The 19201-nt window shown below is 45.1% G+C and overlaps 1 protein-coding gene across 1 annotated transcript in view; it reads left to right on the plus strand.

Moving 5' to 3' along the window:
• The first annotated feature begins 1411 nt into the window (after positions 1 to 1411).
• Positions 1412 to 19201, plus strand: part of LOC128661304 (zinc finger protein 845-like) — a 271855-nt gene continuing 254065 nt past the window's right edge. The window contains exon 1 of the mRNA XM_053715575.1: positions 1412 to 1512. The gene's annotated coding sequence lies outside the window, so the exon portion shown is untranslated. The remainder of the gene's footprint in view (positions 1513 to 19201) is intronic.

Below are 19201 nucleotides of genomic sequence, written 5' to 3' on the forward strand. Positions count from 1 at the left end.
AACCCCTTCCCTAGCACAGAGAGCAGCACAGTGTGTATTAACCCTTCACTAGCACAGAAAGCTGCACAGTGTGTATTAACCCTTCACTAGCACAGAGAGCTGCACAGTGTGTAATAACTCTTCACTAGCACAGAGCAGCACAGTGTGTATTAACCCTTCACTAGCACAGAGAGCAGTAAAGTGTATTAATCCGTCACTGGAACAGAGAGCAGCACAGTTTGTATTAACCCTTCACTAGCACAGAGAGCTACACAGTGTTTATTAACCCCTTCACTAGCACAGGGAGTAACAAATTGTGTATTAACCCAATCACTAGCACAGAAAGAACTACAATGTGTATTAATCCCATTTACTAGCAAGGAGAAGCAAAGTGTGTATTAACCCCTTCACTAGAATAGAGAGCAGTATAGTGTGTATTAACCCTTCACCAAGACAAACATCTACAGTGTGTATTAACCCCTTTACTAGCACAGAGAGCTGCACAGTGTGTATTAACCCCTTCACTAGCACAGAGAGTAACACAGTGTGTATTAACCCTTCACCAAGACAAACATCTACAGTGTGTATTAACCCCTTTACTAGCACAGAGAGCTGCACAGTGTGTATTAACCCCTTCACTAGCACAGAGAGTAACACAGTGTGTATTAACCCTTCACCAAGACAAACATCTACAGTGTGTATTAACCCCTTTACTAGCACAGAGAGCTGCACAGTGTGTATTAACCCTTCACTAGCACAGAGTGTAACACATTGTGTATTAACCCCTTCACCATGACAAAGATCTACAGTGTGTATTAACCACTTTACTAGCACAGAAATCTGTAGTGGGTATTAAACCTTCACTAGCACAGAAAGCTGCACACTATAAGTTGAACAGCACTTACTTTCCCATTGCCTGGCACAAGCAGATGAATAACAAGCATTAATATAACAACAATATTTATAACAATTATAGACCAGAAAGTGACTAAAACGTTTTATCACACAATACTCACAGCCTGACTCACTCACCCAGCAACAGCTGCACAGGAAATAAATGGTTGGGGAACAACAGAATACAAAGTAGTCTAGCTGCAGACTGGAGCTCCACTCTAGACAGGAAACATGTGACCTCCACTGACTCTAGACAGGAAACATGTGACCTACATTCAAAGCTTCTTTTTTTTTTTAAATCAACTTTAATGTAACAAACAACTTATAGACAATCATTCTGAAAACAAAACATTTTGCAGCTTTCTTGTTCTTCTTAATGTGCTCTCACAGTGGTTTATGTTGATTGTCATTTATAAGGTAACCACTGTGAGTGCACATTAAGAAGAACAAGAAAGCTGCAAAATGTTTTGTTTTCAGAATGATTGTCTATAGGTTGTTTGTTACATTAAAGTTGATTTAAAAAAAAAAAAAGCTTTGAGTGGAGGTCACATGTTTTCTGTCTAGCGTGGAGCTCCAGTCTGCAGCTAGACCCTTCTCCTTTGTTCCCCTCCTATTTACTTCCTGTGCAGCTGTTGCTGGGTGAGTGAGTCAGGCTGTGTATTGTGTGATAAAACGTTTTAGTCACTTTCTGGTCTTCTTAAAAAGTTTATAATTGTTATAAAAGTTGTTGTTATGTTAATTGAAGGGTTAATACACACTGTGTTACTCTCTGTGCTAGTAAAGGGGTTAATACATACTGTAGATGTTTGTCTTGGTGAAGGGTTAATATACACTATACTGCTCTCTGTGCTAGTGAAGGGTTAATACACACTATACTACTCTCTATTCTAGTGAAGGGGTTAATACACACTTTGCTTCTCCTTGCTAGTAAATGGGATTAATACACATTGTAGTTCGTTCTGTAGTTAATGGGTTAATACACAATGTGTTACTCTCTGTGCTAGTGAAGGGGTTAATACGCACTGTTACACTCTGTGCTAGTGAAGGGTTAATACAAAATGTGCTGCTCTCTGTTCCAGTGACGGGTTAATGCACTTTACTGCTCTCTGTGCTAGTGAAGGGTTAATCCACACTTTGCTGCTCTGTGTTAGTGAAGGGTTAATCCACACTGTGCTGCTCTTTGTGCTAGTGAAGGGTTAATACACACTGTGCTTCTCTCTGTGCTAGTGAAGGGGTTAATACACACTGTGCTGCTCTTTGTGCTAGTGAAGGGTTAGTACACACTGTGCAGCTCTTTGTGCTAGTGAAGGGTTAATACACACTGTGCAGCTCTCTGTGCCAGTGAAGGGTTATAACACATTGTGCTGCTCTCTGTGCTAGGGAAGGGGTTAATACATATTGTGCTGCTTTCTGTGTCAGTGAAGGGATAATACACACTGTGCAGCTCTCTGTGCTAGTTAAGGGTTAATACACACTGCAGTTCTCTGTGCCAGTGAAGGGTTATTACACACTGCAGCTCTCTGTGCCAGTGAAGGGTTAATACATACTGTGCTGCTCTCTGTGCTAGTGAAGGGTTAATACACACTGTGCTGCCCTCTGTGCTAGTGAATGGTTAATACACACTGTGCTTCTCTCTGTGTTAGTGAAGGGTTAATACACACTGTGCTTCTCTCTGTGCTAGTGAAGGGATATTACACACTGTGCTGCTCTTTGTGCTAGTGAAGGGTTAATACACACTGTGCAGCTCTCTGTGCTAGTGAAGGGTTAATACACACTGTGCAGCTCTCTGTGCCAGTGAAGGGTTATAACACACTGTGCTGCTCTCTGTGCTAGGGAAGGGGTTAATACATATTGTGCTGCTTTCTGTGTCAGTGAAGGGATAATACACACTGTGCAGCTCTCTGTGCTAGTTAAGGGTTAATACACACTGCAGTTCTCTGTGCCAGTGAAGGGTTATTACACACTGCAGCTCTCTGTGCCAGTGAAGGGTTAATACACACTGTGCAGCTCTCTGGGCTAGTGAAGGGTTAATACAGACTGTGCATCTCTCTGTGCTAGTGAAGGGTTAATACACACTGTGCTGCTCTCTGTGCTAGGGAAAGGTTAATACACTCTGTGCTGCTCTCTGTGCTAGTAAAGGGTTAATACACACTGTGCTGCTCTCTGTGACAGTGAAGGGTTAATACACTCTGTGCTGCTCTCTGTGCTAGTAAAGGGTTAATACACACTGTGCTGCTCTCTGTGACAGTGAAGGGTTAATACACACTGTGCATTTATCTGGGCTAGTGAAGGGTTAATACACTCTGTGCTCCTCTCTGTGCTAGTGAAGGGATAATACACACTGTGCTGCTCGCTTTGCTAGTGAAGGGTTAATATACTCTGTGCTGCTCTCTGTGCTAGTAAAGGGTTAATACACACTGTGCTGCTCTCTGCGACAGTGAAGGGTTAATACACAATGTGCAGCTCTCTGGGCTAGTGAAGGGTTAATACACACTGTGCTGCTCTCTGTGACAGTGAAGGGTTAATACACACTGTGCTGCTCTCTGTGACAGTGAAGGGTTAATACACACTGTGCTGCTCTCTGTGACAGTGAAGGGTTAATACACACTGTGCTGCTCTCTGTGACAGTGAAGGGTTAATACACACTGTGCTGCTCTCTGTGACAGTGAAGGGTTAATACACACTGTGCTAGTGAAGGGGTTAATACAGACTGTGCAGCTCTCTGTGCCAGTGAAGGGTTAATACACACTGTGCAGCTCTCTGGGCTAGTGAAGGGTTAATACAGACTGTGCATCTCTCTGTGCTAGTGAAGGGTTAATACACACTGTGCTGCTCTCTGTGCTAGGGAAGGGTTAATACACTCTGTGCTGCTCTCTGTGCTAGTAAAGGGTTAATACACACTGTGCTGCTCTCTGTGACAGTGAAGGGTTAATACACTCTGTGCTGCTCTCTGTGCTAGTAAAGGGTTAATTCACACTGTGCTGCTCTCTGTGACAGTGAAGGGTTAATACACACTGTGCAGCTATCTGGGCTAGTGAAGGGTTAATACACTCTGTGCTCCTCTCTGTGCTAGTGAAGGGATAATACACACTGTGCTGCTCGCTTTGCTAGTGAAGGGTTAATATACTCTGTGCTGCTCTCTGTGCTAGTAAAGGGTTAATAAACACTGTGCTGCTCTCTGTGACAGTGAAGGGTTAATACACACTGTGCTGCTCTCTGTGCTAGTGAAGGGTTAATACACACTGTGCTGCTCTCTGTGACAGTGAAGGGTTAATACACACTGTGCTGCTCTCTGTGACAGTGAAGGGTTAATACACACTGTGCTAGTGAAGGGGTTAATACAGACTGTGCAGCTCTCTGTGCTAATGAAGGGTTAATACACACTGTGCTGCTCTCTGTGACAGTGAAGGGTTAATACACACTGTGCTGCTCTCTGTGACAGTGAAAGGTTAATACACACTGTGCTGCTCTGTGCCAGTGAAGGGTTAATACACACTGTGCTGCTCTCTGTGTTACTGAAGGGTTAATACACACTGTGCCAGTGAAGGGTTAATACAGACTGTGCAGCTCTCTGTGCTAATGAAGGGTTAATACACACTGTGCTGCTCTCTGTGCCGGTGAAGGGTTAATACACACTGTGCAGCTCTCTGTGCTAGTGAAGGGTTAATACGCACTGTGCTGCTCTCTGTGCTAGTGAAGGGTTAATACACACTGTGCTGCTCTCTGTGTGCTAGTGAAGGGTTAATACACACTGTGCAGCTCTCTGTGCTAGTGAAGGGTTAATACACACTGTGCTGCTCTCTGTGCTAGTGAAGGGTTAATACACACTGTGCTGCTCTCTGTGCCAGTGAAGGGTTAATACACACAGAAGCACAACTGTAGCACAAGTTATGTTTATGAGTTAGTCATTTACAGCAGCTACACACAGGGCAGGGGAATAAGATAAAACGTTATATAAATCAGTATTAGACACTGAGTATCATGTAATGTGTATAATGTGTAGCTCACGAGTCATCACACAGGTGTAGTTTATTCATTTGTAAACCAGACAACAGCTAAAGTGTTATATTATAAATAAATATATGTGTAGATATGAATGTATGAGAATGATTAGCTGCATTATGGTCAGATTTGCCAGGAGTAGCACGGGGCAGTGATGGGCCCTAACTCACAGGGGCCGCAGGTCAGTACAGTATTTAGGTTATTTATGGGCTGCATATACATTTTGTCTGTTAAACACACAAATAATAATATTTAGCACAAATGTCCAGTGGCACGGGGCAAGTTCTAGGGCTCTTATTTGCCAACCGACCACAAGTTCCCAAAGTGCACATTATCAGTCCTGCTGTATCTAGGGGTGCACGGTAACTAGCACAGAGGAGCGTGCAGTAACTAGCGCAGAGGGGCACACAGTAACTAGCGCAGAGGAGCGCACGTTAACTATCACAGAGGGCAGCCCTGGCTTAAAAGGATATAGAACAATTTATTTTCATGAGACGTGTGTGGTGTTGCTTTAATCTAACACACAGGCCTAGTGAATACTCTTTCCCAACAGATCAACACTTTTTTTCCAATGGCCAAACCCCCTCTCCACATAGTTTGCCTTATTTGTAGAGGCCAATTGGAACTTGTTACTGAGTAGACAAAGGGTTGTCACTGCTATTTTGTTAGCAACACTTGTATTGTTTAAATGGACATTAAACCCAAAAAATGGGGTTAACTTCAGTTTTGAGTAACTGTTTTGTCTAAGACAGTTGGAGTTGTTTTTAATCCAGAAGTAAGCAGGAGGAGGACTATAATCAAGTATCTGAGCAAAAGGACCTGATTTTAAAGAAATCACAGAGCTCTGAGAGTTGAAGGATAGTGTCAACCAGGTGGGAGACCTGCATAAATACCAGGACATATAGCCCTCAATAAAGTAGATTCTGTTTTACCCTCAAGACGGAGCTTGGTCTCGTGTTTGTGGGGAAATTAACTGGATTTGTGTGTTGCTGATCCCGTATTCAGGGCATCTTTCATCTGGTATTAACCCTCGATAACAGGGTTATACCATAACATTGGTGGCAAGAGCAACTACACATCCGGACCTAATGGAATACCGTATGAAAGGCTGAAAAGAGCCACCCTTAAAGACCCGCTAGAACGATGGGGCCGACAGCCCAGTAACCTCAGGAAGAGGGATATTATTACAATACTGACCGAGATGGACGGAGTACCAGTGTCCGAAGGAACCAATGAGCCCAGCATATCAGGCAGAACCCACGAAGAAGCAAGCTTTGACCGGAGGGTTAAAATAAGACTGGCACATTATGGCCCCAACCCGTCTGCTGAAATTATCGATCGGGTCATAGCAGCCGTGGAGGCCAACCTACTTCGCCAAAGCCGCGCTGCAGCATCCCAAGTCACAGCAACCCCAGTGGAAAAGAGAAAAGTACATTTTGCAGCTTTTAAAAGCTTAATTGAAACAGAAGGAGAGATTGATGGGTACCTTGCGGATTTTGAGAGACAATGTGCACTACACAAGGTACCCGCAGAGGACTGGGTCACAATATTATCCAGAAAATTATCCGGCCGGGCCAGCAAGGCTTTTCGGGCCATTCCAGATGAGGAGGTCAGGGATTATAATGTAGTAAAAGAGGCTCTGCTCTCCAGGTATGCGATTAGACCGGAGGCATACAGGAGACGGTTCAGAGACACTGTTAAACTAGCTGGAGATTCCTACATCAAGTGGGCATATAAGGTGCACCGCACAGCAGCTCACTGGATAGCAGGGTGCCAAGCCGTATCTGGGGAAGAGTTGCTGCAGCTATTCCTGTTGGAATATTGCTTCAACAAGTTATCCGCAGGAGTTAGAGAGTGGGTACGGGACCATAAACCCTCCACCCTGCATGAAGCTGCTCGTCTGGCAGATGAGTATACGGATGCCCGCAAACTGGACACTGCTACCACTAAGATCCCTGCCAGAGTGGAGTACAGACCCACAGTCACCCCAGCAGCTACCAGTTACCAACCCCTGGCGCACCGCTCTACCACACCGCCTTCAGCCACAAACTATCCTCAGACAGCCTGGTTAAACTCACGGGATTACTCACAGCCTATTCAGTGCTTTGGATGTAAGCAACTAGGGCACAAAAGACCAGAGTGTCCCCTAAACACAGCGAACTAAGCACAGTCCTGGAGAAGACCCGCCGGTGGAAACCCACGTAACCCTCAGCCTGCTGCCCACTGCGTAGAGGAGGAAGAATGCTGGGGCATCCTACATGAGCAGACCCCGTGCAAGCTGCCCACCGGGATAACCGGCAACTGGTTATAGTGAATGGGAAGGAGGTCAGTGGTCTACGGGATACTGGTGCTACCATGACCTTGCTCCAAAAGAACTTGGTGTCTGAGAACCAGCATACCAGAGACACTGTGGCTGTGAGGGTAGCAGGGGGCGCTATGTTCTGCCTACCTGTTGCCCGGGTACATTTGGATTGGGGAGTGGGCTCTAGATATGTGAATGTGGGGGTCATGAAAGACTTACCAGCTGATGTTCTCCTTGGAAATGACTTGGCCCCCCTTGTTTCTGCCTACGCTCCCATGGGTCCCGCCGATGTTAACCCTGTGACTACCTGTGCCCAGATCCGTGCCGCAGAAACTGACCCACCTGCTGCAGGACACTGAGCTCAGTAAATCTCTGTCCACTATTGATACGTGGATTCCCATTACAATGAGCTGATGAAGGAGAAGAGTCAAGTAGAGGATGAAATGGTCACGTTAAACAATCACGTGGCGGTGCTAGCGGGAGAAAAGAGGAGCGCAGAGGAAAAAGCACGTTTAGAACTGGAATCTCTGCTAGACAAGATGGAATGTCCCAGAAACTGACATTCCTACCACCTCCTAGTCCGGTCATCCCCAAGTTTACCCGCCAAAGGGTCAAGCCGGGTCTGCCGGAGTGTCCCACCAGGAGGGGGCCATGTGACAGACCCCTCTGTCAACCTCCCTACGGATTATGGATTCAGGCATTATGTTAAGTCACCCTGTGCCCATTATAGGTACAGGGTGCAAATCCAACAGTACTGGAGGGGTTAACTTCAGTTTTGAAGTAACTGTTTTGTCTAAGACAATTGGAGTTGTTTTTAAACCAGAAGTAAGCAGGAGAAGGACTATAATAAAGTATCTGAGCAAAAGGACCTGATTTTACAGAAAGCACAGAGCTCTGAGAGTTGAAAGAAAGTGTCAACCAGGTGGGAGACCTGCATAAATACCGGACATATAGCCCTCAATAAAGTAGATTCTGTTTTACCCTCAAGACGGAGCTTGGTCTCGTGTTTGTGGGGAAATTAACTGGATTTGTGTGTTGCTGATCCCGTATTCAGGGCATCTTTCATCTGGTATTAACCCTCAATATATATATTGCACAGAAATCCTGCAGTAAATTAAAATTAGAGTAATCAGGGGCCGAGGAGGGGTGGGACATCTAGCAGCCGGTGCCACGGGGCCTGAGTGGAGGGGGCCCATTAAACAGCAGGCTGAGACTTTTTCTGCTTTATATTTCTACCCTTTTTAAAATCTAACTTTTCCTCAGAATTGCATCATCAGTGGAGGAATTAGGGCCGGCTGCAGCACAAAAAGTCTGCTTAAGTCCCTGAATTGTGCTCTGTTTTTCTTCCACCTGCAGTCCACACTGCGCCCAGGAAAAAAAAGCAGTGCTTAATTAAGAGACTTAAACAGACTTGTTTAGTTTGTATGTATAGTCACTTACGGGACTGGTAGATTTCCCAGGGGCTGACAGGTCATATTTTAGTGTGGTGTTACTGCAGGTTCAGCCGTATACAATGCATGGCACTTACTTCCCTGAGATTCCTGATCACGAGTGAAACAGACAGAGCAACTTTAAAACGCCTGTACAATGTAGATGTATACAGAAAATGTAAAGCTGCTCTGAATGCTTCAGCTCTGATCAGTGAAGCAGAAAACACAAATGGCCAGTCACCTCTCATAGTCAGATTTATGGGGTCCTGCTGCTGTCTGCCAGAGATGAGTCTGCTCCATGGAATGTAAGTAAAAACATGGTCCTAGTGCCCTTTTATAACTATGTTTTTAGAAAGTTAGTGGAAAGTTAATTTTTCCATCCATGCAAACAGGTGGCAGGTAGGATGATCCCCTTCAGCAAAATACATGACAGGATATATTGCTGCACTGGTGGCATTCTAACACTCTTGTCTCTGTGAACTTCTCTCACTTGACTTTAAAAATCCTCCATGTCAGTGATTTGGCTTTACTGCTGCCCATTAATGTCTCTATAAACTATAAGGAAATAGTGTGAATGCTATTTCCTTGCTATATGTGCCAGTGTGTAACACTTTTTTTCTCCTCATATTTCAATAAAATAGTAATATGTATAACTAAAAATCCAATGGTGTACTGAAGCCATGTCTTTTGATTCTGATTTCTGGCATGGGTGGAGATATTGAGTATAGAGAATGTACATGCTGACCAATTTTCTGTTTATATATATATATATATATATATATATATATATATATATATATATATATATATATACACCAAAATTCATTAAAATTATGGGGGGAGATAAAAAACTGAAATTAAAATCCTCCATGTCTCAAAATTAAATCAATGTAAATATTTGCATAGGAAATTAGTACATCTAGGCAAGTATCCCCGCTTGCTTTCCCCCAGAAATTCTTAATATAAAATGTTTCCAATGCACAAGAGAATTGTGGGTAAGATATGCAAATTAGATATGCAAATTCTCCGTTTTTTTGCTTCAAAAATACTGTTTTGACACAGCGATCCTTTTAAACAATTCTCTTGTGCATTGGAAACATTGTATATTAAGAATTTTTGGGGGAAAGCAAGCGGGGATACTTGCCTAGATGTACTAATTTCCTATGCAAATATTTACATTGATTTAATTTTGAGACATGGAGGATTTTAATTTCAGTTTTTTATCTCCCCCCATAATTTTAATGAATTTTGGTTTAACCATGAAAATAGCTTTTCCAATGCAGCAACCAGAAATCTATCTCCTACTGATGAGTTCCAAAAAGAACGAAACAGGCTTGTCTAGTGAGTGATTTCTGGTTTGCTGTCATATTCCTGTTTAAAAGGATCGCTGTGTCAAAACAGTATTTTTGAAGCAAAAAAACAGAGAATTTGCATATCTAATTTGCATATCTTACCCACAATTCTCTTGTGCATTGGAAACATTGTATATTAAGAATTTCTGGGGGAAAGCAAGTGGGGATACTGGCCTAGATGTACTAATTTCCTATGCAAATATTTACATTGATTTATATATATATATATATATATATATATATATATATATATATATATATATATATATATATATACACACACAGGGAGTGCAGAATTATTAGGCAAGTTGTATTTTTGAGGATTAATTTTATTATTGAACAACAACCATGTTCTCAATGAACCCAAAAAACACATTAATATCAAAGCTGAATAGTTTTGGAAGTAGTTTTTAGTTTGTTTTTAGTTATAGCTATTTTAGGGGGATATCTGTGTGTGCAGGTGACTATTACTGTGCATAATTATTAGGCAACTTAACAAAAAACAAATATATACCCATTTCAATTATTTATTTTTACCATTGAAACCAATATAACATCTCAACATTCACAAATATACATTTCTGACATTCAAAAACAAAACAAAAACAAATCAGTGACCAATATAGCCACCTTTCTTTGCAAGGACACTCAAAAGCCTGCCATCCATGGATTCTGTCAGTGTTTTGATCTGTTCACCATCAACATTGCGTGCAGCAGCAACCACAGCCTCCCAGACACTGTTCAGAGAGGTGTACTGTTTTCCCTCCTTGTAAATCTCACATTTCATGATGGAGCACAGGTTCTCAATGGGGTTCAGATCAGGTGAACAAGGAGGCCATGTCATTAGATTTTCTTCTTTTATACCCTTTCTTGCCAGCCACGCTGTGGAGTACTTGGATGCGTGTGATGGAGCTTTGTCCTGCATGAAAATCATGTTTTTCTTGAAGGATGCAGACTTCTTCCTGTACCACTGCTTGAAGAAGGTGTCTTCCAGAAACTGGCAGTAGGACTGGGAGTTGAGCTTGACTCCATCCTCAACCCGAAAAGGCCCCACAAGCACATCTTTGATGATACCAGCCCAAACCAGTACTCCACCTCCACCTTGCTGGCGTCTGAGTCGGACAGGAGCTCTCTGCCCTTTACCAATCCAGCCACGGGCCCATCCATCTGGCCCATCAAGACTCACTCTCATTTCATCAGTCCATAAAACCTTAGAAAAATCAGTCTTGAGATATTTCTTGGCCCAGTCTTGACGTTTCAGCTTGTGTGTCTTGTTCAGTGGTGGTCGTCTTTCAGCCTTTCTTACCTTGGCCATGTCTCTGAGTATTGCACACCTTGTGCTTTTGGGCACTCCAGTGATGTTGCAGCTCTGAAATATGGCCAAACTGGTGGCAAGTGGCATCTTGGCAGCTGCACGCTTGACTTTTCTCAGTTCATGGGCAGTTATTTTGCGCCTTGGTTTTTCCACACGCTTCTTGCGACCCTGTTGACTATTTTGAATGAAACGCTTGATTGTTCGATGATCACGCTTCAGAAGCTTTGCAATTTTAAGAGTGCTGCATCCCTCTACAAGATATCTCACTATTTTTTACTTTTCTGAGCCTGTCAAGTCCTTCTTTTGACCCATTTTGCCAAAGGAAAGGAAGTTGCCTAATAATTATGCACACCTGATATAGGGTGTTGATGTCATTAGACCACACCCCTTCTCATTACAGAGATGCACTTCACCTAATATGCTTAATTGGTAGTAGGCTTTCGAGCCTATACAGCTTGGAGTAAGACAACATGCATAAAGAGGATGATGTGGTCAAAATACTCATTTGCCTAATAATTCTGCACTCCCTGTATATATGTGTTGAGAGAGAGATATATAATGTTGCTGCATATATATGAAGGGCATATCCCTAAATTGTTTATATGCTTTTATGGAAATGCAAGATGTCTTGGGGGGGCCCTAAAACATTTCTTGCACCAGGGCCCACTTTTCATTAGGTCCAACACTGAGGAGTCATCTTCAATGAGGTCAGGTCAGCCAGTGGGGACAATAATTTAGTTCAAATATTAATATCTGCCATATTTAAAAAAAAAAAAAATGCTTCTAATAGTATTTGAAATGCATGGCTTTACATGTCTGATAATGTATGATAATACGCATTTCCCACTAGCCAGTGTGCTTTTTTCCATACTGCTCTAATATTTAATTTAACAGATTTTCTATATATCTTCTTATGAAAAAAATATGGACTGTTGTAATTGTTTTGTCATGTTTCTGTTTGTGTTTGTGTGTATGTATGTATGTATGTGCATGTGTGTGTGTGTGTGTAAATGTGTGTTTGTATTTATATGTATGTATGTATGTGTGTGTGCATATGTATGTATATGTGTAACTGTATGTATGTTTATGTATGTATTAATGTCTGTGTGTGTATGGATGTGTGTGTATATGACTGTGTATGTATCTCTGTTTGTGTGTGTCTATGTATCTGTGTGTGTGTGTGTGTGTGTATGTGTATATCTGTGTGTGTGAAAGTATCTCTGTGTGTGACCGTATGTATCTGTGACTGCGTGTGTGTGAGAGGGTTAGGGGAGAGAGAGAGAGAGAGAGAGGGAGGGGGAAGGGAGGAGAGAGAGAGAGAGAGAGAGATTCTATGTGAGACAATATATGGGTGTGTGTGAGAGACAGAGATAAAGAGAGAGAGACAGTGTATCTGTGACTATGTGTGAGAGAATGAAAGAGTATGTGTTACAGAAGCATTAGTTATTTTGTTGTGAAGAGCTTATTTCCCAGCAGCAATGCCTGAACCAGCAAGCCAGCGCCTAAGAAGGGCTCCAAGAAAACCGTAACAAGTATCATTTCATAAAGAGTTAACTCTTTTTTTTCAGCTTTTAGAAACTATTGTCTAATCACCTCTGGAGCCAGACTGCTAATTGATAAGATGAACTTGTAAACTTGTTATCTTAAGTACTGTAATCCTATTGTGGCCTGTCAAAGGACAGTGCTCTCTATCTAAATGTGTGATGGGGGATTTTGTGCTTCCCCCCCTCTCCCCCTGGGAGTGCCCTGTGTGCATGTAACCTTAATAAAAAGCAGGCTGGGCATCCCAGTCCTGAGTTCTTGTTTGACCCTCAATCGCAGCGTTGACTCGTTTTTGTGGGCAGAAGGGTATCCTAGCTGTACTGCAGCTAAGGGAGATTATTCTATATTTGCGAGACTCATATAGAATACTATGGAAAGCAGCTTCTCCCCTCTTTAGCAATAGGGATCCAGGCTACTAAGCGGTCCATCTCTCAGCGAGACTAAGGGTAACCGTAACATTTGGCGGCAGCGGCGGGATTTTCCTGGATTTCCTAGGAGAGGTACAGAACGGATGGAGAGCGCTTACGAAAAATTGAAGCGTACAACCCTAAAAGATTTACTTGAAAGCAGAGGGGGGTACACCAGCAACCGGCCGAGGAGAGAGCTGATCGCAGAATTGACCGAACTGGATCAGAGCGGAAACACCGACCACGATTAGTGATGAAAAAACAAGGATTGTTCGGGAAAGGCTCTCATTATACGGGCCGAACCCCTCCATGGAATTGGTACAGCAGTTGATGGCGGAGGCGGACGAGGATATACGAGAGACTCGAGCCCACGAACTCAACCTAGCGAACGCACACCGCAATGCTGAAGCCCCGCAGGTAATCATCCCTGTCGAAAATGCTGGGAGGCCCAAGATACCCTATGCGGCATTTCGACCCTTCCTAGAGAGTGAGACAGGGATTGATGAATATTTGGCGGACTTCGAAAGGCAATGTGCCCTGCACCAGATTCCCAACAGAGAGTGGCCCACGATATTGTCTGGGAAACTATCCGGGCGAGCCCTGGAAGCCTTTCGTACTCTGGGTGCTGAGGAAGTGACACAGTATGAGCTAGTTAAGGAGACACCGTTGCGACGGTACGCTGTAACTCCGGACACGTATCGCCGACAGTTTCGGGGCACGGAAAAGAAGCCTAACGATACCCATATGGAATGGGCGCACCGAATGCGGAGAGCGGCAAATCACTGGCTGAGCGGAAGTAAAGCGGTGACTGGGGAGGAAATTTTACAATTGTTTCTTAGAACATTTTTATAATGGCATGGAACAGCAAGGGAAGGAATGGCTGTGAGACAGGCGGCCTTCTACCTTAGAAGAAGCAGCCAAATTGGCCGATGAACATTATGACTCCCGTCTTCACGAACCCATGAACTACCGAGCTCCAGCACGGGTCGAACCCAGAGAGGTTTACCGTGCACCCCCTCGTGCTGAATTCCGAGCCCCGGTGCCCACAGGGCCCGTCCGACACTCAGGACCACCCAATAACAGCTCTGAGCGTCCCAGACCGACTTGCCACCGATGCAAGCAACCAGGGCATTTCATGGCTAGCTGCCCCCTTAATACGCACCAGACACCCAGGAATTACAATTACCCCTCTGGGTCCTATCGTCCGGCCCGGGCCCTCTGTGTTAACCAAGAGGCCCCTATGGAGGGATATGTGGGGCCGCTTCACGAGGCAGACCCTGTATATGCTGCCTCAGATAACCGCCAGCACCATCGGCAGAGTGTATGGCTCGAGGGGCGATCTACCGAGGGATTGCGAGACACAAGGGCTACTATCATGCTGGTACAGAGTCATTTGGTGCCAGAGCACAAGCGATCCGGACAGACTGTGGCCGTTAGAGTGGCGGGGGGGATGTGTACAAAATTCCAACAGCTAAAGTGCATCTTGATTGGGGAGCGGGAAAGGGGGCTGTGAACGTGGGCCTAATGGATAATTTACCTGCCGAAGTACTACTGGGCAACGATTTGGGCCCCATGACTTCTGCCTATGCTCCAGTATGCAACAACGAGGCGGACCCAGTGACTACACGGGCCCAAGCCCGGACGGAGCGAGAGCTCTCACCAGTGCGGGAGACACAGGTAAGACCTAGCCCGACCTTGCCTGACAGGTTAGGCCCCATACCCTGGGACACCCCAGATGCTTTCGAGGCAGAGTCTAAGACTGACCCGACCTTACAAAAGTACCGGGAACGAGCAGAGACCGGAGGGGGCGGGGCAGATAACGAAACATTCTTATGGGAAAAAGGGAAACTATACCGCTGGACAGAGAAAAGGGGACAGCGTAGGCGACAGCTGGTAGTGCCCCACAAATACCGTCAAGAAATCCTCAAAATAGGCCACGACATCCCCTTAGCAGGCCACCTAGCCGTTACCCGTACCCTACACCGCATTACTCACACGTTCTTTTGGCCAGGGGTGCACGCTGACGTTAGAACTTACTGTAACACCTGCGATGTGTGTCAACGAGTAGGAAGGCGAGGCGATCACCCTAAAGCCCAGCTAGTAAATATGCCCATTGTAGAGGAACCCTTCAGCCGGGTTGCTATTGACCTAGTGGGACCACTGGCTACCCCTAGTCCCTCCGGTAAGCGATACATTCTTACCGTAGTGGACTACGCTACCAGGTACCCAGAGGCTGTCGCCCTATCCAACATACAAGCGGATACGGTAGCGAATGCACTAGTACAGGTGTTCTCCCGGGTAGGATTTCCAAAAGAAATCCTATCCGACCGAGGCACCCAATTTACGGCTGAATTGACCCAACAACTCTGGCAGGTTTGCAAAATTAAGTCCCTCCTGAGCTCCCCATACCACCCCCAGACGAACGGGCTGTGTGAGAGGTTCAATGGGACCCTCAAGCAAATGCTCAAGACGTTCACTCAGGAATACCGAGACTGGGAACGCTTCCTGCCGCACCTCCTATTTGCTTATCGAGAGGTGCCCCAGGAAATGACAGGGTTCTCTCCCTTCGAGTTGCTCTACGGAAGAAAGGTACGGGGACCCCTAAACCTGATCCGGGAGCACTGGGAGAGATGGAGGCTGACGGTGTCCCAATTGTGCCATACGTGCTGGAACTCAGGGACCGAATGGAGCAATTAGCCAAATCCGTGCGGGCTAATCTCCAGTTGGCCCAGAGAAGACAGAAAGTATGGTACGATCGGGGGGCCCGAAAGAGAATCTTCACCATAGGACAAAAGGTGTTAGTACTTAAGCCGGTGAAGACAGACAAATTGCAGGCGTCCTGGCAGGGTCCCTACCAGATCGTAGAGAAAAGGGGAGACACCACTTATGTGATAGCTAGCTGCCACGACAACAATCTTAGAAAGACATTCCATGTAAACATGCTCAAGGAATATTTTGAGCGACCAGAGAACGTGACGGCCGTATGTTGTTCCCCTCAGGAAGACCCCGACAGTTTACCCATTCCAGACCTATTAGAAAAGAGCCTCCCCACAGGTATAGTGGCGCAGGTTCAGATAGGGGACCGACTTAGCCCCACTGAAAGGGAGCAGCTCAACCAACTCCTCCAGTCCAAACACCTCACCTTCTCCCCGAAGCCAGGGTACACTACTTTAACCACCCACCAGGTAGATACTCCGGGACAAGCTCCCTTGCGCCAGGCTCCGTACCGAATCCCTGAAGCAGTTAGGACGGGAATGAAGAAGGAGATCGATGAGATGCTCCAGCTCAGGGTAATTGAGCCCTCCGATAGTCCCTGGGCCTCCCCAGTTGTCTTGGTGCCCAAGAAAGATGGGACCACCCGGTTCTGCGTAGACTATCGGAGGCTCAATGAAAAGACCGTGACGGACGCTTACCCTATGCCCAGGGTAGACGAGCTACTCGATCGTATAGCCAGGGGAAATTACCTGACCACTATTGACCTCTGCAAAGGTTACTGGCAGATTCCCCTGGCCCCGGAGGCTATCCCCAAGTCGGCATTCGTCACTCCATTCGGCTTATATCAGTTTAGGGTAATGCCGTTTGGGATGAAGAATGCCCCAGCTACATTCCAGCGCTTGGTGGATAGGCTCCTGGATGGCTTCCAGAGTTTTGCTTGCGCCTACCTGGACGACATAGCGATCCACAGTGAGTCCTGGGAGGACCACTTAGCTCATGTGGGAATGGTTCTGGATCAGATCCGGGCTGCTGGCCTGACTCTGAAGCCAGAAAAATGCCACTTTGGGATGGCCGTGGTACAGTACCTGGGTCACCGGGTGGGGTGTGGAAAGCAGCGACCAGAGCCGGCCAAAATAGAAGCTGTCGCCAATTGGCCCACCCCCATCACTAAGACTCAGGTCCTAGCCTTCCTGGGCATGGCAGGGTACTATAGACGGTTCGTACCAGACTACAGCACACTTGCCAAACCCCTGACTGACTTGACCAAAAAGAACTTACCTCGACAGGTCCTGTGGTCTCCCCACTGTGAAACGGCTTTCCAGGCTCTCAAAAATGCTCTAATTAACGCTCCTGTCTTGGCGGCCCCAGCCCTTAACAAACGTTTTATCGTCCATACAGATGCTTCCATGTTCGGGCTGGGAGCCGTCCTCAGCCAAGTAGGCGAAGATGGAGGGGAGCATCCAGTTGCCTACATCAGCCGGAAGCTCCTGCCCCGCGAAGTCAGCTATGCAGCGGTCGAAAAGGAGTGTTTGGCTTTGGTGTGGGCATTAAAGAAATTGACTCCCTATTTATATGGTCAGGAGTTCACTCTGGTCACCGACCATAACCCGTTGGTGTGGCTGAACCGGGTCTCTGGAGATAACGGCAGGCTATTACGTTGGAGCTTATCGTTGCAACCCTTCAATTTCACCATTACTTACAGACCTGGGAAACAGAATGGCAACGCCGACGGGTTGTCCAGACAAACTGACCTCAGCCCCGCATAACCAGCGGTCTGGACAGCCTTAGTCTGCCCCGAAAAGGGGTCAGACCGTGTCTGCCAGAGTGTTCCACAGAAAGGGAGCACTGTTACAGAAGCATTAGTTATTTTGTTGTGAAGAGCTTATTTCCCAGCAGCAATGCCTGAACCAGCAAGCCAGCGCCTAAGAAGGGCTCCAAGAAAACCGTAACAAGTATCATTTCATAAAGAGTTAACTCTTTTTTTTCAGCTTTTAGAAACTATTGTCTAATCACCTCTGGAGCCAGACTGCTAATTGATAAGATGAACTTGTAAACTTGTTATCTTAAGTACTGTAATCCTATTGTGGCCTGTCAAAGGACAGTGCTCTCTATCTAAATGTGTGATGGGGGATTTTGTGCTTCCCCCCCTCTCCCCCTGGGAGTGCCCTGTGTGCATGTAACCTTAATAAAAAGCAGGCTGGGCATCCCAGTCCTGAGTTCTTGTTTGACCCTCAATCGCAGCGTTGACTCGTTTTTGTGGGCAGAAGGGTATCCTAGCTGTACTGCAGCTAAGGGAGATTATTCTATATTTGCGAGACTCATATAGAATACTATGGAAAGCAGCTTCTCCCCTCTTTAGCAATAGGGATCCAGGCTACTAAGCGGTCCATCTCTCAGCGAGACTAAGGGTAACCGTAACAGTATGTAATACGTATGTGTGATGAATTGATATAACATTTTATTGGGGGTGGAGGGGGCACAACCCACGGCATTAGCACCATGTTATCTATATGGCTCACATGAACTAGCAGTCCCCTGTTGTGAAAAGCTAATAAAGCATGTGATAAGAGGCTGTCTATAGTAGCTTAGAAACAGACAGAAGTTTAGAGGTTTAAATGTTATAAAGTATATTATTATAACAGTGTTGGTTGTGTAAAGCTGGGGAATGGGTAGTAAAGGCGTTATCTATCAGTTCATTGGTCTTCATTAGTGACATATTTAATATGGGGGTTATTATTTACAGAGCCCTGGTGTTTGCTGAAATTGCTTTAAACTAAAGAAAAGCTTTTGAGTTTTCCTCTCTTTCTCAGGTCTAAAGCAATACCTGAGGGAAAAAGGAAAACTCTTGAAAGGTTGTCTTTTAAGTATTAGGTTAGTACAATAAAAAGGTATCATTGCATACCACATTACTCTGGTATTTTGGAATCTTATTTTTATATATACATATATATATATATATATATATATATATATATATATATATATATATTTATTTATTTTATTTATTTTTCAGTGGTATGATTTATAAGTGAAAATTAGTGCCCCCCCCCCAGTTTTGACTATGGTATCTTATGTGCCCCCCCTATATTTTGTTCCTAGAGTCGCCACTGGTTTTACAGCTCACAAAGCCCTTTATGACAATAACATTGCAGGCAAGTGTCATAAATTTTATCTGACATGGCAAGATTAGGAGACTACTGTGTAAAAAGAGGGCGGGCTGCAGCGTGGTGTCATTACATAGAAACATAGATATTGACGGCAGA

The sequence above is a fragment of the Bombina bombina genome, chromosome 5 (genome assembly GCF_027579735.1).
Source record: "Bombina bombina isolate aBomBom1 chromosome 5, aBomBom1.pri, whole genome shotgun sequence".
Classification (NCBI taxonomy): domain Eukaryota; kingdom Metazoa; phylum Chordata; class Amphibia; order Anura; family Bombinatoridae; genus Bombina; species Bombina bombina.